Source organism: Rutilus rutilus (assembly GCF_951802725.1).
Source record: "Rutilus rutilus genome assembly, chromosome: 5".
Lineage (NCBI taxonomy): Eukaryota > Metazoa > Chordata > Actinopteri > Cypriniformes > Leuciscidae > Rutilus > Rutilus rutilus.
The window spans coordinates 47,976,382-47,999,224 of record NC_140213.1 but is presented as its reverse complement, the minus strand read 5'-3'; the positions used below and the strand labels follow the sequence as shown (position 1 = coordinate 47,999,224).

General features: G+C 38.6%; 1 protein-coding gene across 4 annotated transcripts in view; it reads left to right on the top strand.

Annotated features, from left to right (window-relative positions):
- Positions 1–22,843, top strand: part of chst8 (carbohydrate (N-acetylgalactosamine 4-0) sulfotransferase 8) — a 190,349-nt gene that overhangs the window by 161,419 nt on the left and 6,087 nt on the right. The gene's annotated exons all lie outside the window — the stretch shown is intronic.

The window sequence follows — 22,843 nt, the reverse complement described above, 5'->3', positions numbered from 1 at the left end:
TACTGGACTCATCAGAATCAATGATCTATGCTAAGCTATGCTAAAAGTGGTACCGTCAGACCCGGAGTTCGGCTGAATGGATTCTAAAACGGTAAAACTCAACTGTTTAACTCTGGGGGAGATGTAAAATGAGCATATTTCCGAAAAAAGTGTAGTATCCCTTTAACGCAGGTAACATAACCACCGGTTCACTGTATATAGACTTGATATTTTGCATAACGATGCAAAGAATCTCAAAGAAACCAATCAGTGTTGAACAAAGGACAAACACTGATTTGGTCATGAACGACTGACAATGAATCATTGACTCACAGATGACTACCAGCATAGCTACTGTATGTAACCTGCAGAAAGAGTCACTGAACCAGTGAACCAATCAAAACAAATCTTTTTGCTGGGGAAACACTTACAATGTCTCTCTCAAAAACAAAAACTCTTCTTTTTTTTATTTTTTATTACTCCAAGCAGATTTGTTGGCATGCCAATTTTACTGAAAGGATAAGACTTGATTCCACAGTGAACAACTCTTTCGACTGAGTCAATGAATCAACGACTCACTCATAACACACAGATGACTCACTTGACGCCACCTGCCAGCATAACTATGTAACCTAATAACCCTTAACGCAGGTAACATGACCACCCGGTTCACTGTATAGACTTGATATTTTGGGACACTGTGTGCATAATTGTCATTAGAATAATGTCACGATGCAAAGAATCTCAAAGAAACCAATCAGTGTTTTTGAACAAATCTTTTAAGTAAACTAAAGTTGATTCGAAGGCTCACTAAAGATTTGTTGACATGCTAATTTTTAATAAAATGATAAAACTTGATTTGGTTATGAACGACTCTGGTGAACGAGTCACTGAATCAATGAATCACTCATTGCTCATTGCACACAGATGACTCACCTGACTGCATAACTACTGTATGAAACCTGCAGAAAGAGTCCCTGAATTAATTTAAACAACTCTTTTTTGCTTTGGAAACGCTTACAAGCGTCTCTCAAAAATACTTTCTTTTTTATTCAAAGTAGATTTGATTCCACTGATTCCACGACATAGACTTGATTCCATCATGAACGACTCTTTCGATCGAGTCAATGAATCAACGACTCACTCGTAACACACAGATGACTCACCTGTCACCACCTGCCAGCAGAACTACGTAACCTGCAGAAAGAGTCACTGAACGAATCTAAACAAATCTTTTTGCCGGAGAAATCCTCTTTCTCTTGAAAACACCCTTTCTTTTTTACTCCAAGTAGATTTGTTGGCATGCGAATTTTTAATGAAGAATAATAAGACTTGATTTGTTCATGAACGAGTCAATGAATCAACGATTCACTCGTAACACACAGATGACTCACTTGTCTGCCTATAACCTGCCTATAACCTGAAGAAAGAGTCACTGAACAAAAACAAATCTTTTTGCTGACTGGATTTAAGTCAAAGCTTTTGAGTTCACTGTGATGAATCTATCAATTATAAAATCCTGTCTTCCAGATGTAGGGTTGAAATATAACCTGGAAATGTTCTTGACCTGTTTCGTGAGATTCGTTCATGTTTCTGAGTGAAATGATATGACTCTAAAACGGCACGACTACTAATTCGATTTTCCAACAATAATGTCTCCAAAGACTAAGCAGTTAAAATAAGCATCTCGATTCCACACATACATCCCCCGTGAGACGGTTGTTGCTTTATCTATTGATTATAAGACTCACTCTGATCGATTCACCCTTTGCTGTTACTAATGCAGGTAATTTAGTCCCATGGCTGTTGTAATCCGACTCCTATCATTCAGTGCTTTAAACGGAGGCTCTCCTGCGACTGATAACGCAGCGCAAATGATGGAGGTCTCAGATTATCAGCAGTGTCAAATAAACGGCATGTCGTGAGGATAACCTGCCACAGTACAACACTACACCGCCTTTATCAGATGTGCGGCGTTCTCGGCGTGAGGGTGAATGTATAATAAATGGTGTGGACTTCATCTTAATGGCGGAAAGCAGGGAATTAGGCCTGAAATGAGTCTCATTTGCAATAAATCCTCATCATCTGTACTCAGATCAGCCACGGACAAAAAAACCTGCCGGCTTGCTGGCGGCAAAACTTGCTCTGGTGACCCAGTGGAATAGAGATTGCTCATTTTCTGCACATTTTCCCCAATTAAACTTGTTCCTCTGAGCGCAGGGGTCAACGGGGACCAACAATCGCTGTAGGGTTGATCCATTGCCTTCATCCTGACAGGAAAATACAATGATGTAAAACGTTTTTGCTATCAAATTATATTAAAACTGGCTCTGAGAGAAGCGGTATCAATTTTGGACGAGGCATCCTCGGCTAAATATAATCAGGCGCTCTTCGATTGAAAGCAGGTTTATACAATCGCTGTAATTTCATGGAGGTGTGCTTTCATAATCAAATGTTGCGTGCGCTAATGATTATTTTTTTTTCCTCTGGAAAGCTTCAATACAGTGATAAGACAGAAATAACCCTGCATCAGCAAACCAGATGCAAAGTGGGAATCGGAAAACCAATAACTCAATAATTCGCCATCCTATTTCCCATTATGTTTTTAACTTCATGGCTTTTTAAGTGTGTTTTACCAAAATAAATCAAAGCGTATAGCCTATCTTTGCTTGTCTGTGAAATTGAATCCCGTTCTAATATCTGAGTGTTCGCCGTCGCATTTAGTGCGTCCAATTGCAAATAGTACATTTTGTTAATTCCTCTGTGTGTGTGGAAATATTTAGAGCATTAATGATCAAATGCTTCATTATAAATGCCAGCTGGTTACAGCTGAATGAAGATTTGAGCGACGGGGAAGAAAAATAGCACAAGTGTAAAAAGCTGTTATTTTGTAAAGACTGATGAAATATTGAATCCTTTCTCTCAAAGATTACCTTTCTCATGACTCTGTCCCTGTAAAATGAGACGAGGGGCATTTGTTGTGCTCCGGTCTTCCCCAGAGAACCTTGAATCGATGGAGAATCGCCGGTCTGGGTCTCTAACATGTAATCACAAACCTTCATCGTGTGATCGAGACCAGAGAAGTCCGAGTTTGGAGTTCGCTACAGTGAAATAACTGTGGTCTGAATATAATGGATGTGTTGACCAGTTTCATAATCATTTGTTTATTTTGATGTTTCTGCATTGATCAGTCAACATTGATAATTACAGCTTTTGTCCAATAATAATTAGCTTTTGCGATGATTGACATGCACACGGCCAAGTAAAAGTCATACAGCAATGCAATTGTGGGTTGCATTTCTTAAAAAGTTGAGAATGGAGAGCTATAAGGAACATATGTTTGCATGCAGTGAACCAAAGACAGTCTCAAACACACGGATTGAAATCGCTGGTGTTTCTGACGTCACAAACTACCTTGTAACCAATCAGATCAGCGTGTGATCGTCAACCAGTGGATCTCTGAGCTGAGTGAGTGAGTGGAGGCGGGGCTCATTTGCATATTCATAGAACCACGCATACTAAATGAGGCAAGGGTGTCGAGTTACATTCAAGCTATTTTAAGGCATGATGACTTTTTTTTTCAAGGAAAAAACTTTTAAATATGTAATTTTGGTGATCAAATATGAGTTTTAAGAGATACAATTATTGACCACAGGGGGACTTTAAAGGTTGAAAAACATAAAAAAATCATTTATGGCACTTGATATCAATAAAAAAGCTTTTTCTGCCCTACTGCAACAAAATGATGAGCGAAAGATGCACATTAAGTGTATTTGAGACTATCTTATAATTTATCAATCTCGCATTGCAACAGACAATGATGACAAAGTAGTTTAGTCACATCATAGAACGTCTGAATGAGGAATATTTTCCTGTGTTTAAGTGTGTAAGTGAAAAACATTTCAGTGTTTTTCTTCATCAGCACATCAAATGTGTGCAAACTGCATTGATCAGTCAACATTGATAATTACAGCTTTTGTCCAATAATTATTAGCTTTTGCGATGATTGACATGCACACGGCCAAATAAAAGTCATACAGCAATGCAATTATGGGTTGCATTTCTTAAAAAGTTAAGAATGGAGGGCTATAAGAAACAAGTTTACATGCACTCACTTTCGTCAGTCAGAATGTTCTGAAATGCTGCAATTCAATAAACACACAGTATTTGTTTGCATGTGCATTACATGTATTCCAAATAAAACGTCATGTCATGACATGCTTTTTAGCAAATATTTAGTCAAAATTCAGTCTCATCCACTGACCAGTTCATAAAACATAAGACATAAATGCCTGTACGTGATCATACACATAATGTATAAGATGATCCGATTGAGAAAATAGTCATGATAACATGTTTTAATCAGATTATTTCAGGTCTAAACCACCTATTTCAATCTGATCGAAATTTAACTTGGATTGAGCTCAACTGGATCGATTTAGGTGTTTACATGAAGGCTTTTCAGTCCGATAGCGTAACGTGCTTGACTCGCTCGACAAAGGAATATACAGGAACACTTTAATGGAAATCTTCACAGGAAACATGTAGAAAGCAACCAAACATCTATGAACATACATAGACCAACATGACGGACACTAAGGGCATTTAAACACTGGGACTAATGGGATAATTAACGAGATAACAGGTGGGAATAATGAACTAATTCCCTAAACTAACACAGCAAAAGGGGAAAACACAAATGAACTCAAGATGACCAAACATGTGACAGATAGAACCATCAATCTGATGCTTTGAGTGCATGTAAACGTAGTGATCTTTCAGGTCAACTACCATCAGATTGAAGAGAAACTTGACTAATTATAATGAAACTTAACAGTTTGCTGTCTCAGAAAATGTGAGTCAGTTGACATACACTAAGTGTCTATAGCTATACCTCGAATGTGGATGGCACATCTTTCAGGCAGTTTACGTCACGGATTAAACAAGTGAGGGTCGCTTTATTGATGGAGCCGTTATGAATATTTGAAGAGGCTTTGAGCCGCCTGTGAAAGAGCGCTGGAGGTTTAGTGAGCGTGGCATTTGTCTCCCACCTATACAAGGCAGCTCTCTGTCACTCAGGTGTGTGCTGGAGATCCGGTGCAGAGGCAGACGATCCAGCGGCACAGGGGAATGAAATGTCAGGCCCGCTTGAAGGCTCTGGCACATTGACGTGCTGTATAAAGCCCAGACACATTCAGCTCACCTCTGATTCTTCCGTACGTGGCAGTGAGGAGTAATTATGAGAGACGTGTCAACACCTCAAGAGTGATTCCTGCACATTCAACACCTTGAAATGAGAAAGCGCTGCAGGTTTTATGATTTTACCTTGTAATGCAAAGAGTATTAAAACAAGAGTATTTAGATTTTTTCTTAGATAGGCTATGTGTTAATTAAAGGTGAAGTATGTAATTTATTCAGTGTTAACGTTATTTCTTATATACTTAATATACAGAAAAGGCAAAGAACATCTTTTTAAGCTTAATCCAGCTTTTAATGTTGTTTATGTCTATGCTTTAAGACAAAGCATGTGTAAATTCATAAGTCGACACCATTGCTGAGTATTTCCTCCTTAAAACTGCAGTGAACCAAAGACAGTCTCAAAAACACGCTTTGAAATCGCTGGTGTTTCTGACGTCACAAACTACCTTGTAACCAATCAGATCAACGTGTGATCGTCAACCAGTGGATCTCTGAGCTGAGTGAGTGAGTGGAGGCGGGGCTCATTTGCATATTCATAGAACAGCGTATACTAAAAGTATTGTATGCGCTGCACAACATCAGGAAGATCAGGCCTTTCCTAACCGAGCATGCAACACAACTCCTCGTCCAGGCCCTGGTCATTTCTAGGCTTGACTACTGCAATGCTCTTCTGGCCGGACTTCCGGCATGTGCAACCAAACCTCTACAGATGATCCAGAATGCTGCAGCTCGTCTTGTCTTCAACGAGCCCAAGAGGGCCCACGTCACCCCTCTGTTAATCTCTCTGCACTGGCTACCTCTCGCTGCTCGCATCAAGTTCAAGGCATTGACGCTTGCTTACAGATCTAACACAGGCTCAGCTCCCTCCTACTTTCACTCACTCCTACGAGCCTACATCCCTACCAGACGCCTACGATCAATCAACGAGCGACGTCTCGTGGTTCCATCACAGAGAGCCACAAAATCACTTTCCAGAACATTCTCATTCACAGTTCCATGCTGGTGGAACACTCTCCCCACCCTCATCCGGAATGCAGAATCCCTGACAACATTCAAAAAACCGCTGAAAACCCATCTCTTCCGTGAGCACCTAACTTCATAAAAAAAATAAAAAAATAATAAAAAAAAACCTTTCCCCTTTAAAACCCCACTTATCATGCTTATGCTACTCTGAATAATGCCCGAACTTCGTATTCTGAACACTTCTTGCGTTGTTGTTGTTTTTTGCCTCTTCATGATGACTCACTTAATTTAGTCCTGATTTGTAAGTCGCTTTGGATAAAAGCGTCTGCTAAATGACTAAATGTAAATGTAAATGTAAAAGAGGCAAGGGTGTCGAGTTACATTCAAGATATTTAAGGGAAAAAAAATCATTTTGGTGATCAAAGATGAGTTTTAAGGGATACAATTATTGACCACAGGGGGACTTTAAAGGTTGAAAAACATATTTTTTTTTAAGTATGGCACTTGATCAGTTTGTCTAATAAGTTATGTAAAGGTAATAGATAATATTGAACTTAAATATAACATTGCACTAACAGAGAGGGAAATAAAAGTAAGGAAACGAGTTGCATTTTTGCACTTCTGGTTCCATCGTCCCGTAGTCAATGGGTTTTTAAGGTCTGTGGTCGAGATATTTTCACTTTGTGATTAAAAGCACATCTCCAGTGACTAAATCTCTGCGTGGAGCACAAAACGAGACACAACTCACAAGACTGTTAGTATGTGTGTTGTCTTTCTATAGCCTCTTGATCTTTATTGTTAATTGGATGCGTTTGTCGTTTACGCTACAGCGATCACACACTCTTCTGAAACTCTGATACACAGGTGACCTTTTCCTCCCGCCCACCTGGAAGCTTTCCCAGGGACGCTGCTCGTCTTTATACTCCACTAGGCCTACACTGTATATGTTCTTCATGCATGGAATCACAATATAAAGAACCTTGAACATTTCTAGTCACGTTGGTATACAAGTAGGCGTTTAGTATGCAGTGCGTTGCAAGATTTTGCTTCCTGCATATTGTTTCCTTGATGTCATTTCGGCAGGACCGTATTTTACGAGAGAAGTGCACATTTTATGATTATCATGCTTGTGCGACCAAACTACACTTCCCGTTATTGTCTGCAGCGGCGTGAGAATGATGAAACATAAAGCATCAATGACATATCCCTTGCTCTTCATTTTGTGCTGAAACAAAACGTTTTCGGAGAATTTAAATAAATGTGAAATTACGAGTCGTTTATTCTGACCCAGATCACTTGAACGCATCACTACATCGCTACTTCTGAACTTCGCATGAGAAAAAGTAAGAAGTTCGTAGGAGGACTTGAAGGCAGCATATATGTCACAGTCTTCCAAACCATTAAACTTAAGATTTCATGAATATCAAAACACATCAAAATTCATATTTTTTGAAGTCAAGCTGATGAAAGTGGTGAAAAACATCAAAGAATGTCTATGTTAAAACTTCCATGCTGCTTGTACTATTTCTGTATAAAGTGCGTGCAAATGCTCAGTATGCATGAAATACACCGTACATTTGTCCAGTGATATGTTAGTACCATTGATACACTATTATAGTTTAAGAATTGAATTAGATTTCATGTTTTCATTATAATTTTAGTTTAGTTTTAGCAATTTTGTCATTTTTATTAGTTTTTTTGGTAACACTTTCTATCTATAATGCATTATAAGGGTTTCCTTAATGCATTATAATACATGCATAATGCCTTATTGTATCATCTGATAAATAATCATAACAACAGTTACAATACATTATAATACTTACCTATTTGTGGTTATAAGTTTTAAGATTACTATGTATTATAACACCAGATGAAGCCTGCATTTATACTGCATCATAAGTGTATTCTTAATGCATTATGATACATGCATAATGCCTTATAAGCAACCTTATAATATGTTGTATCATCTAATAAATAATCATACAATAACAAGATTACTATGCATTATAACACCAGATGAAGCCTGCATTTATACTGCATCATTCATGCATTATAATACATGCATAATGCCTTATACACAACATATTTAGAGCATTGTTCGTAAACTATATTAATATCCACTATGTTTGATCTGAGGTGATTTTCCTGTGGGAATAACAGCCAGAAGTAATTTTCCCCATTATGACACAGTCAGGGAATCATCACACAGAGCGAAACTATCCCGAGAATCTGAATGCCAATTACGGCCCATCAAACACCGTCTCGATGCCTTTTCTCAGCCCTCAGACTCAATTTCCAGTGATTCTCGGAACGGGTCGGATCATGTAAGTAAATCACAGGGTAGCACTGAAGAGTCGGGAGAGAGCGCAGGGGGGCCGGTCTCGTTTCACTGGAACGCAGCGACGCCTCTGAGGCAATCAAGAGAGACAGAAAACTAAGTTTACCAGGGTCTATTAGTAATTAAGGTTAATTGGCACATGTATCTTAGCCTGCCGCGCTCGCTGCGTGTTTCTGTGCTGATCCTGTTGCAGATTCATTGAGCCTGGAGTTACAGATAAACAGTTTTCACTGGAGGACTTTATGCTGCAGTTTTGCTAAATGCTTTTATTTTGCTCTGAATACACATTTAATGACATTAGAAAATCCTGGACTGTCTGTGAGAATAACATGCCAACGTTTGGGCTGTACTAATGATAATATAATATTAACTTTTTCCAGCCGTGTGTAAATGCAGATATATTAGTCATCCATTTAAACAGCCAACAGAAAATACAGATGCATTTTACTAAATGAAATTGAACTCTGTCTCATCTCAGTATTAATTTGGCAAGATATGGTGCTCTACACTCTTAAGAAAAATGGGGTTACACTTTATTTTAAGGTGTCATTGTTACAGTTTAATTATATATTTAAGTACTGAGTAATATTAATTAACTACATGTACTTACTATAGGGTTAGGGTAGGATTAGGGTTTGGTTGAGGGTTAGTTGCATAATTTACTGTTATTACTATGGTAAGTGCATGTAACACATGTAACAAGGACACTGTAAAATAAAGTGTTGCCAAAAATGTTTCTAAACAGCACCAAATAAGGGTTCTTTGGCTTGTAACAATAGCAGAACCCTTTTTATAAAGTTCCATTAAGAACCATGCTTTGAAAGTGCCATATAGGACCTTAATGGTGTTAAAAATAACCTTTTCAACAATATTTATTTTCATTAATATTAGTATACTAGTATCTTCATTTTATTAATATTACTATTATTCATATTTTATATATTGTTTATTAATTTTGGTTCTTTTGACCTCTATCTGTCTGCTCTTATTATATCGTGTTGCCTCTATTTGGGTTTTAACTTTTTTTTTTTACAGCATTCGGTCAATTAGGTCATTTTATTTTTTTATTGACATGGCAGATTGTTATGGAAGCTTGTTTCCGCCACTGAATAATAAATAAATAATAATAATTGTGACTTTTTATCTCACAATTTTGGACTTTTTTTCTCACAATTGCGAGATATAAAGTCGCAATTCTGAGAAATAAAGTCGCAATTGCGAGATATAAAGTCAGAATTGTGAGATATAAAGTCAGAATTGCATGATATAAAGTCACAATTGCGTGTTATAAAGTCAGAATTGTGAGATATAAACTATTCTGAGGTAAAAAAAAATTATTAAAAAAAGTCAGTCTTTTTTTCCTTAGAAATGGACTTTATATCTTACAATTGTGAGTTTATATCTCACAATTATGAGAAAAGATGTCAGAATTGCAAGATATAAACTCGCAATTATGTGTTATAAAGTCAGAATTGCGTGTTATAAAGTCAGAATTGCGTGATATAAAGTCGCAATTGCGAGAAAAAAAGTCAGAATTCGGACTTTATAACACGCAATTCTGACTTTATATCTCGCAATTCTGACTTTATAACACGCAATTCTGACTTTATAACACATAATTGCGAGTTTATTTCACGCAATTCTGACTTTATAACACACAATTCTGACTTTATATCTCGCAATTCTGACTTTAGGCTATATCTCGCAATTCTGAGAAATAAAGTCAGAATTGCGAGATGTAAACTCGCAATTGTGAGATAAAAAGTCGCAATTATCTTTTAAAATGTTTTATTTTGTGGCGGAAACAAGCTTCCATAGATTGCAGCAACAGTCCTCAAATAACAGTTGTTAGCTGAATACATTAATAAATAACAATTGACACTGAACACGATATAGATGTAATGAAGACCAAGTTTCAGTGAAATATCTTCACAATCAAGGCATATTGACTGGTTTAGTCTTTGTCAAGAGATGTATGTTTGTCCATGCATTTGACATGGGAAAATCCTGAAACATAAAATACAGTATTAAAATGCAAAGAACAGTGAAAGCACCTGTGAATGCTCTCGACAGCCACCAGGTTTCAGCTACACTGATGTGCAGTTAAAGGGCTGGTATAATGCTCTTTTCACAAGATGTAAAATAAGTCTCTGATGTCCCCAGAGTGTGTGTGTGAAGTTTTAGCTCAAAATACCCCACAGATATTTTTATATAGCATGTTAAAGTTGTCACTTTTTGAGGGTGAGCAAAAACACACCGTTTGTGTCTGTTCCTTTAAATGCAAATGAGCCGCTGCTCCCGGCACAGGGGGAGGAGCTTCAACAGCTTGCGTCCTTTTACCTCACACACACATGCACTGAACATTTCTAAAACTTTTAGCCTTTCATGTTCAAACCGAAGTCAGAAAGATGGAGAGAATCAAGAAGAAGTGACAACATGTGGACAACATTTCTGAATGGTTAGTTGGTGAATTTATGAAGCTGATGTGTAGTTATCTTCTAGTCATTGATTAGCATATTCTTTCTTGATAATCTATAAATCGTGTTCAGGGGGCGGGGTTTATGTAAATTTTAGGGTTGGTGATGTCACTAACCCGGGAGGAATGTGGTGTAGTCTCTACCAGCCGTTTGTTGTAGTCCTTAAAATCCTCATAATCAACCACCCCTTTAAACCACTTTCTCTTTCTGTTTATATTTTTATTGAAAACCTGGTTGAATGTTTCAAATCGTGAGAACTCAATTCAGTGTGGTTTAAAACCAGCTGGTCTATAAAGTGTTGAAGACTTGGCATTCACGCAGCAGTGTCTCTCACACACATTCACACAGTCGTGCTTGTCAATCATCTGTTTGACAGCTCTTTTGACCTATAGCGTCGCTGCTCTGCCCTTTGAGGGCGGCGGCTCCGACATGTGGGAGGAGAGAGGACAATCTGAGAGTGTGTGTTCGTGTGCGGGATGCAAATGAATTCATTTCAGTTCAGAGAGAAGTTTAAAGGGTGACGTCCAGATAACAAACTTAAGTTCATTAAAATAATATTCAAATATTCGGTTACACTTTACAAAAAGGTTTAATTTGTTAACTTTAGTTATTGTTAACTAACATGAACTAACCATGAGCAATACATTTGTTGCAGTATTTATTCATCTTTGTTAATGTTAGGTAAAGCTGTTCATTGTTTGTTCATGTTAGTTAACAAGTAATGTTAAAAAATACAATCTTTGATTTTAATAATGTATTAGTAAATGTTGAAATTAACATTATCTAAGATAACTAAATGCTGTGGAAGTATTGTTCATTATTAGTTCATGTTAACTAAAGTAGTTAACTAAGGATAACGAATGAAACCTTATTGTAAAGTGTTACCAAATATTCTATTTGGGCATTGGAACATTTAAATGTTCAGTTTTCTTAAAGGGACCATGACATGAGAAATCAAATTAGCCTTGATCTTTTGACATCGAAGAGGTCTTCGTACCATTAAAACATCCTGCAAGTTTCAGAGCTTAAAACGACCTCCTTAAAGCATTTATTTAATCAAGTTCCGAAAGCGTCTCTTTTGGATATTGTGGGATTTGTGACGTCACATGATCAAACACATTTGCATATGACTGCCTCCAGAGCAACACATCGACGAATAGTTATACATCATCGCACCATATGCCCCGCCCACTGGCGTTTAGTCGCTTAACGTTTGTCATTTGCCTTCACTGGATGTGTCGCGTCAATGGCAAATATAACTCATTATAATCACTGATGCTGTCTACACTGATATACAGATACACGTTCAGTTTCTGACGTACTCCAGGCACTTGAGTCTGTCAACAACAGGACAAATGGAAAAGTAAATGGAAGCGTAAAGGAAGCCCATTGCTCCTCATTAAAGCCCGCCACAATATGCTCCCATCAGTCCTGAGATCTCTCTCGCACACAATAACTGAAGCGTACGCGCAGGCTCTGCAATGATGGCACTTTTCGACGACTCCACCTCATAATCATGGTGATGTTTGGCGAACTTCGCATATCGCAGAGCTAGCATCAAGCATATTTTGCGTTCGTCCACCTGTGCAAGATGATTTAACCCTTTAAGCATGCGCGATGTTTCAGATAGTATGCAAGTGTAAACACATGAATCGGATATGGGTCACAATTGAAAGAACGTGTAAACGGACGGTCAAAAAAATCAGATATAGGCAACAAATCAGAATTGGGCATCAAGACCTGCAGTGTAAACGAGGCCAAAGAAGCTTTTGTTGACAGTTGAAGCTGTAATATTTGACCATTTAACTAGGCCACGTGTGACAGAAACTGTTACAAAGCAGTCAACTGTACTGGATCTGACAGCAGCTACTGTACATCATAAACCATAAGTAAATGATTTCATAATGCTTTGTCTGTAAATAGCGGTTTAATACGGATAATGTTTTCAAAACACTTACTCTGCAATAGAACGTACTTTCCTATGCAATGACTTTAGCCAATCATGACAGTGGGCGTTTACTGACAAGCCTTAAAGGAGCGGCGCCTTAAAAACTGATCATTTCAGACAGAGGCTCAGAATGAGGATTGCCGTTTTCCGCGTATATATTTGTTTTATATTTGTGCAAAAAAACTTTATTAACATTATAAGTCAATGAACATATTCAAATAATTTTTAAAAATCCATATCTTGACATCTTTAGTGGAAGTAACGTTGTGGAGAGGTTACCATAATATTCCTGAAAATGTTGTTTGAGTGTTAATTTGTGGGTTAGTGTAGGCCGTAGGGGGGAAGAATACTGTATGTGTGTGTGTGTGTGTGTGTGTTCTTCAGAAATACAGCACACAGTGTCAAACTAGCCAACCGCAGCATCTCAGCCGCTTAAATGGATTTGTGTCTTTTGTCAGTGTTGAGTGGGAGCTGTGATTCACTCTCTTTATCAAAAACACAAAACAACAGCCACTCCGCCAACCTCATCCTGAAAGACAGACTTCTCCTGACACAAGGCCTGCTCTCTCTGTCTCTCTGACAGCATCTCTCTCTCACACACAGATCAACAGCCTCCGTGAGACCTGCTTTTCACACACCATCAAACCCGTCAGCGCTGAGGCACAGATACTCCTGGATACACACTGCCCAGGAGTCTTTCAGCAGAAATCACCTCCACACACACACACACACACACACACACTTAAAGCACAAGTCAGCTGATGTTTCTGTCCTTAAAGTCGATATGAAATAAACAAGAACACCTTAAAGGTGACATATTAAGCCCCTTTTCACAAGATGTCATATAAATCTATGGTGTCCTCAGAATGTGTCTGTGAAATTTCAGCTCAAAACAGCAGTTTTTGTGTGTGTCCCTTTAAATGCAAATGAGCTGCTGCTCCGCCTCCATTCAGAAGAGGGCGGAGCCTTTACACGAGCTTCGATAACGAAACACAGTAATAATCTCACTCAGAAATAACCAGTAGCGAGTGCAGCCTTACGGAGAGACTCAGGAAGAGTTTCACTTTTAGATGCACGCACATGAACGTTTCTGAATGTTAGTGGAGACATTTATGTAGTTGTTGTGGAGTTAGGGTTTCATGGGCCGTCATGTTTAACTTCTATACAAGTTGACAGTTCCTGAGGTCTTTATAAGACAGCTGTGACATTTTTTGGTAAAATCGTGTTCTGTGCTCGTCTGTGCTCAACCACAGAACAGTTTCATGCTTTGCTGGTTTCACTTTTAGAACTGGTTTCACTGTTAGAACTGGTTTCACTCTTAGAACTGGTCTCACTGTTAGAACTGGTCTCACTGTTAGAACTGGTCTGGTCTCACTGTTAGAACTGGTCTCACTGTTAGAACTGGTTTCACTTGTTAGAACTGGTTTCACTGTTAGAACTGGTTTCACTGTTAGAACTGGTCACTGTTAGAACTGGTCTCACTGTTAGAACTGGTTTCACTGTTAGTTAGAACTGGTTTCACTGTTAGAACTGGTCACTGTTAGAACTGGTTTCACTGTTAGAACTGGTTTCACTGTTAGAACTGGTCACTGTTAGAACTGGTCACTGTTAGAACTGGTTTCACTCTTAGAACTGGTCTCACTGTTAGAACTGGTCACTGTTAGAACTGGTCTCACTGTTAGAACTGGTTTCACTGTTAGAACTGGTCACTGTTAGAACTGGTCTCACTGTTAGAACTGGTTTCACTGTTAGAACTGGTCACTGTTAGAACTGGTTTCACTCTTAGAACTGGTTTCACTCTTAGAACTGGTCTCACTGTTAGAACTGGTCTCACTGTTAGAACTGGTCTGGTCTCACTGTTAGAACTGGTCTCACTGTTAGAACTGGTTTCACTTGTTAGAACTGGTTTCACTGTTAGAACTGGTTTCACTGTTAGAACTGGTCACTGTTAGAACTGGTCTCACTGTTAGAACTGGTCACTGTTAGAACTGGTCTCACTGTTAGAACTGGTCACTGTTAGAACTGGTTTCACTGTTAGAACTGGTCACTGTTAGAACTGGTCACTGTTAGAACTGGTCACTGTTAGAACTGGTTTCACTGTTAGAACTGGTTTCACTGTTAGAACTGGTCACTGTTAGAACTGGTCTCACTGTTAGAACTGGTCACTGTTAGAACTGGTCACTGTTAGAACTGGTTTCACTCTTAGAACTGGTCTCACTGTTAGAACTGGTCTCACTGTTAGAACTGGCCTCACTGTTCCTGTTAGAACTGGTCTCACTGTTCCTGTTAGAACTGGTCTCACTGTTCCTGTTAGAACTGGTTTCACTGTTAGAACTGGCCTCACTGTTCCTGTTAGAACTGGTCTCACTGTTCCTGTTAGAACTGGTCTCACTGTTCCTGTTAGAACTGGTTTCACAGTTAGAACCTGTTCTAGTAGAGCCCAGAAACAACATCAAGACTTTGGAAAAGTGCATATAGTTCCTCTTTAATGTCTTATTCTGAATGAATATCCTACAAATATTAAATTCAAGTTTATTTGGATAGGCCTTTTTAAAAAAGATGTTTGTCTCAAAGCAACTTCAGAGAAAATGTTACGATATAAATATAAAATATAAAATCTCATATCTCCTGGGGTTTTGATTCATTTTTCTGAATATTTACTTTTCTTTGTGTTACAGAGTAGTGTTACAGAACTCAAGTAAAATGAGTTGCATATTGACATTAAACTACACTGTAAAACATGATTTTTCAAAGATTCATGTTTTACTAAAATATTTCAGTCTTTCTACTTGAAAAATCGAAGGCAAGAACATCCCGAATAACAGCAGCATTGAATATCCTGTCATATTCATGTGGAAGCATCAGTGTTTCTAAAGGTCAAAGGTGGAATTTTGACTAGAATGTGATCAGACTGAAATCACAAATAATTTCCATTTAAGTGACATAAATGTCATTGCGTTCGTGTGTGTGTGTGTCTGTGTGTGTTTCTTCGTGCTGTGAAGAGAAGCTCGGTCAGCACAGATGGCCAGAGAGGGCATTAGCCCTGAGGTCACAGCTGACACACACACACTCACACACACACACACACACACACACACACACACACACACACACACACACACTCACTCACGCACACACACACACACACACACACACACACACACTCACTCACACACACACACACACTCACTCACACACACACTCACACACGCACACACACACACACACACACTCACACACACACTCTCTCTGGAGCCCAGCTCCACTTTTAAGGACCCTTGTGTCTGGAAAGAAGTATTCTTCGGTAGTTTCCTTCACCTGGCCGCCGTCTCTCTTCTCTCTGTCTGTGTCTCTGTGGCTCAGTGACGGTTCTCCCCCAAAGGCTCTGTAAGCATTCACGTATCACTGGGTTTGGCAAACCGCTAAACACACAAGCACACACACACACACACACTTTCCCTTCAAACTCGTACACACACTGGCATCTACATGGTTTTTGTCTCTTGTCAAGTACAAGAATCTGAAGGAAAAAAAACAACAGCTTCAGGTTTGGAGAGAGAGAGTTTTAGTATTCAAACAGAGTCATCAGAAGACTTCAGAAAAAGCCTTTGTTTGGATTGTGATTCTCATCCACAAGTAATTATGATTTGTCTTCGGTAGAAAAGACTATTCTTTGATTTTATCTAAATATGAAGTATATATAATGAATAGAAAATAATAATAATGAATAATAATTAAATTATGGGAAACATGTAAGTATCTTCTGTTGCTTCCGAAGGGCATTACTAAATAAAAAAATAAAATAAAAAGATATTTAATCAAAATAGCAAAATCTTCATCCTGTTCAAAAGTTTTCACCCCCTAGCTTAATGCATCACGTTTCCTTCTGGAGCATCAGTGTATGTATATATGTGCAACTTATACATTTGTGTGGATGACACTCAAATGAGCATGTATGTGCTACAAAAAAATCTAAACTGGGAGTGTAAACAATAATATTAGTGATGTATTTAGTATATTTCTGTTTTGGTACTTTGGTGCTTGAGCTGTATTGACTGATGAGGTTGCCGGTGTTCATGACACACACAAAACAACAATTAGAAATGTTGCTTTTTCTGAAGAACTAGTTAAGTTATTTGTGGAACTATAGAAAGATGGCATCAGACCGGTTTGATTTGACATACTGAAACTTCCAGACAATGTAACGTATCATAAAAAGTGATCAGCGTGTTCCTTCTCTGCCTGTCTGCGGTTTGACTTTCTGTTTCTATTATTATTGTTCTCTTTATCTCTGCGCAGAGCGGCACATCATATCGCCGTCTGACAGCGCGCTTGTTGCTACGGGAAACCTCTCATTAAAACGTGTTGACGTTCACAGATGATAAAGGCCTTGACGAGCACAGATGTTAAAGTAAACATGTCTGAGATTTAGACAGAGATTCAGATACACAAGAGCCTGTTGCTGGGTTTTTTTTTTTTTTTTTTTTCCTCGGTTAAAAGCGTCGTCCGGACTTGCGATTCAGTTGATTCACAGAAGCTCTAAAAAAAATGCTGGTTTGAAAATAGGAAATGGAAGAACACACAGAATGTGTGAGACGAGAAGCACACAGAGTTATAGATGGAAGAGTAATGCGTTTGAACAGAAGGGACGGGACTTGATAGTTCGTGCATGTGAATAAAAAGTCAAATAAACATGTTTTTACTAGAAGAATTGTGTGTTTATGACTAAATTAATAGCATTGCATCACTCGCTCAGAAGCATGATTGGAGTATTGCATAGCTTACTTATCAATAGGGGTGCAAATATTGTATCACAACAAATCGCAATACAAAAAAATGCATCAATATGTATCGTGGATAGTGACAATATGTATTGTGTATAATTCACCCAAAATAAAAATTACTGTGTGAGAAAAAATTCACGTTTTCAGGGTTTTAGTGTCAGTACTACAATAAACTGCTATATATAATGTTGAATATAATGTATAATAATGCAATGGGGGAATATTTGTGTGTCCTGATTAGGGTTGCAAAGGGGCGGAAAATTTCCGGTAAATTTCCGTAAAGTTTCCAGTAAATTTCCATGGGAAGTTAAGCTGGGGAATTTTGGAAATATTCATTACCACGGCAACCGCTTGCGCGTACACTCTGAAAGTAACTGTACACATAAGAGACGGATAGATACATTATTTAAGGTTATTTCTATTCGTTAGAATATTGATATATGAACTTGTTGTCAAGTAAGCCCCGTTGCGAGCATGTGCGTCTCTCTAAACTTTCAGTGTGCTGCACTGCTCTAGTTGACTTCTGCACCTTCCCCCCCGAAAATATCACGTTAATTTTGAAAACGTAATAATTTTTGCGGATCCTCTTGGTCATTTTTCATGTTTCTTTGACAAATATCAGTGTCTAACGCTGCACGTGAGTTAACCACGCCTACTTATTTACATGTCGCGGTATACACAGAATAAAAAAATCTGTTATGGTTGACATTTTCTTCCATGGTAACGATATATACCGTCATACCGCCCAGCCCTACTTATGTGGTAAATAAAGTTATGCTAGCTTATTTAGCATCTAACTTTTCAGCTTGCTATCTACTAGATGAATACATTTGTATGTGATATTTGCAATTTAAACATTTAATAAATATATTTCCCCATAATATCATCAAAACTTACTTCACTTTGTTTAGTCCACAGGCTCAAATGTGTGCCTTCAATAGTCTTGTGCTTTGGGCTTCTGTACATGTGATGGAGGCATGCAAAGTGCCAGCAGGGGGTGTGGTCTCAATAGCCATGCAGTAAGCAGTGTGCTATGTGCATGTGATTGAGGAATGGCATGGATATTCAAGTGTATTTGAATGGCATCTGTTTGTTTTAGTCAGGATTATGCTAAAATATACTTTCCTCAACTGTATTTAAGTTCCCTATGAAGAGCCAACCCTCAACTTTGAAAATTCCCAGTTTATTCCCGTTTATTCCCATAAATTCCTGTTAATTCCCTTAAATTCCCATTAATTCCCATGGAAAGTTTCCATCTTTGAAAATTCCCAGAATTTTGCAACCCTAGTCCTGATAATGTCAAATGTCTGTTACCAGTAAAAAGGCCGACATTATTTTAAATATATCTAGTCAGTGAAAGAGTGCAAACATATTCATCTACAATAATTCAGTATTTTCATCTTCAGAATCATGAATATTGTTATTCTGGTGTCTCTATTGTCCTGTGCTTTGGGTTTCAGCACCAAGTCCGAGACTATTCATTTACACACACAATGTAACACCAAATTTAGCATTTTACTCAACAGGACATTTTTTGTTAACCTTTTATCATATGTCTTTGAGTCTCGCAATAACATCGTGATCTGTATCGAATCGTGACATGAGGGTCTCGCTACACCCCTACTGATCAACATAACGTCAATCGCTTTTGCAGTTGCCTCTTCATGTAAGTTGTTGCCTATATATGTACACCAAAAAATTCTGGGTTGTTTTAACCCAATTTTGGGTTAAACATAGACAAACCCAGCCATGTGGTATAGCATTTTTAATCCAACGTTTGGGTTTGTCCATATTTGACCCAAAATTGGGTTAAAACAACCCAGAATTTTTTCGAGTGGTTCCAAATGAGTCCCGTGAAAGCTTCAGTGCTGGTTAGTGTGTGTGCGTGCGTGCATGTGTGTGCGTGTGTGTTAATAGCTAGTTGCAGACAGTGGACAGCGCAGAAGCTCGCCAGGGTTTGAAACAAAGGATGGAAGTGACAGAAGAGAGGGTGTGAGACTCTAAAGGTTACACAGCTCTAAGTGATCAGAGCCGGTCCGACAGGGAGTGTGTTGCAGACGGCCAGTCACTATTGATCAAACACACTGTCATTACTCGCTCTCTCGCTGTAGGTCAGCGCTGAGCTGTTTTTACCAGGCTGTAATTTTTCCTGTGTTTTTCTTCTCGGCACTTGCTTGAGTCGGTGTATCAGCCCTCTGGGGAACGCCACAGAATCGCAGAATCACAGACAGACTGAGATTCACCTGACGACACACAGGGTTATTTTGGTCTCGGTGTGTGTGTGTGTGTGTGTGTGTGTGTGTGTGTGTGTCCCCTGGCGCCGCTGGTCACCTGCTCTCATTACCACACACACATCCAGAGGGAACCGTCTCCGCTCTTCTAGAACATCACACACACAGTTCAGATGTTTAATTCAAAATTTCATATTTAATAGATTATATGTGCCAAAAACGTAATATAATATAATATCAACCCATTATATTCCGTATTGCTTAATATATTGTAACATATTGCTTACATTTATAAGATATTAAATAGAATATCTAAATATAGTTGCTAAATGGCTTGTATATATATATATGGTGTGTGTGTGTGTGTGTGTGCGTGTGTGCGTGCGTACGTGCGTGTGTGCGTGTGTTTGTGTGCGTGTGTGCGTGTGTGTGTGTGTGTGTGTGCGTGCGTGTGTGTGTTTGTGCGTGTGTGCGTGCGTGCGTGTGTGTGTGCGTGTGTGCGTGCGTGCGTGCGTGCGTGTGTGTGTGTGTGTGTGTGTGTGTGTGTGCTTGTGTGTGTGTGTGTGTGTGTGTGTGTGTGTGTGTGTGAGCGGCCTAATGAAACGAATGGAAAAGCCTGTGGTGCTGGAGAGGGAAGCAGTGTTATAATATCGCATTGTTGTTGAGCTCTGGGTGTTTTTCTGAGAGTGCCACACACACCGACATCGAGAGAACAGCTCTGAAATCTGCCTCGCTTCTCCAGACACCAGCGTGTGTGTGTGTGTGTGTGTGTGTGTGTGTGTGTGTGTAAGTCTGGATTGTTGATCTGCCTTTGAGAGGTAATCAGGCCTGATCCTGACCTGTCAGATGATGGTGTAAACCTGCTTCTTTGAAACTGTAGTTGTGCGGCTACGGCTCATAATCTATAGCGGAAGTGTGTTTGCTGAAAACTCTATAGCGGAAGTGTGTTTGCTGAAAACTCCACATAAACTGCACCAAACTCACACTGCTTATCTTTGCATATTAGTATTGTAACATATAATTTAACATTTAACATACATACATTTAAATGATCTGTTAATAAAATAATAAATAAATTAATAAATATTAATAAATACTATAATAGTACATGAATAATACTAAACTAACACTGCAAGTTGAAGTACTAAAATTATACAAATCAAAACTTAAATAAAAATAAATTAAAGCTAAATAGAAATATATAAAAATGACAACAGCACAAAAAATACTAAAACAAAATAAAATATTAACATTAAAATACAACCTAATTCAAAATATTATAATAGTGTATAAATAATGCTAAAATAACACTGCAGTATGCATAATAAAATTGCATTTTAAACAGAAGTATGTCTAGTTATCATCTTGGCTATAAAAACATTTAGTTTGATTTTTCAATTCAAGTTGAATCCAGTTGGAAGGTTACATCGAGTGCATTGCATTGTGGGATAGAGTATCTCACACAGAATAAGCTACTTGTATTCTGCATATTTTGGCAGTAGGTCATGTAGTAGGTCATCTAGATATTTCAGAAAATGTGCATATACTACTGTGCATATTGTAGAAACAGTGCATATGTGCATGTGTTTGAATATATTTTGCTAATATGTATGCATTCATTCATTTTGTCTCTTTGCTAAACCAAGCATCACTATTAATATTGCTCATGCATCGTGTCTGGGTCTAGAGCAAACCTCTAACTCACTTTAATTGCCTGAAATTGCTGTCTCATTGCAAATGATCAGTTTTATGATATTCAGATTTATGCATTTCGAATTGGCCTTGAGGAGGGACTAGTAAGTAACAACATGCAATGTGCTAAAAAATCCATAGCAACACACTGAGTTTTGCACATGAAAATGTGCTGATCTAGTTTCCTTCTGAAGTCAGAAGCGGATGACTTGGTGTTATTAAGCAGAGCTTTAACATAATATGCATCAGTAATGCTCTGAAACGAGGTTAAAATCCCTGCCCTTCAGTCAGAAGATATGAAGATCTCAGGTGTAAATCAAGCGCATCATCCTTCCCAGCGTGCATGTGAACCGACAAGATGCTGCGTGTTGAAGAGACGCACGTGTCAGTCAGGTGCGCGCGGGTGTGTGTTGTGTTCAGTGTGTTCAGTCGTTTTCCAGAAGCGTCTGTGAGGGAGTCACAACAGGTCAAGAGCTCTGAGCATTTTAATCAACTGCTTGCCAATTAACAGCTCTGTTTAAGTTTGTCTGCGCGGTGTAATTTATTTAACCCGTGGCTCACTTCTGACAGGAACATTTGTTTACAGTCGTACAGCTGGAGCGTTCGCTCGCAAGCAACATGCGCTTATGTTCACAAACACTCCTGAGATCATCTTACCAACTTCTGCTGCTCGGTTTGGAACTTGTTAGCATGACTAATTAGCATAATGCCAGCCTGTGGTCTTGATTGGCTGAACTGCGTCTCTTAGCCCCACCCTCAAACACTGTAGTGTATCTGAGACCGGAAGAGTTTGGTTCGTGTTGTTCGTGTCGAGAAGACGCTGTTTTCTGCTGACAAAGCAAATCCACTTTGATGTTCGTATCAAGTGCTGAAATTTAGATATGCTAATGGAAATTTGGTTTCTGACCAATCAGAACAGACTGGAACATCTGACCAATCAGAGCAGAGCGGCTCTCAGAGAGGCGGAGCTTAAAGAGACTGAATCCTTGATCGAAGCGTTTCAGACACTGAGAGAAAAGAGCTGATGCTGAAATGCATACAGGATTATGAGAAAATTAAAGTGTTTTTTGACCTTACATGCATGTAAACATATTGTTGGAGACTCCAAAAAAATAATAAACCTTTAAAAGTGCATATAGGGGCACTTTAAGACGTGAAAATAACTCTTTAGATTGTAATGTATATAATATGCACCTGTCTCCATATATTGTATGCCGTGTGTGTGTGTG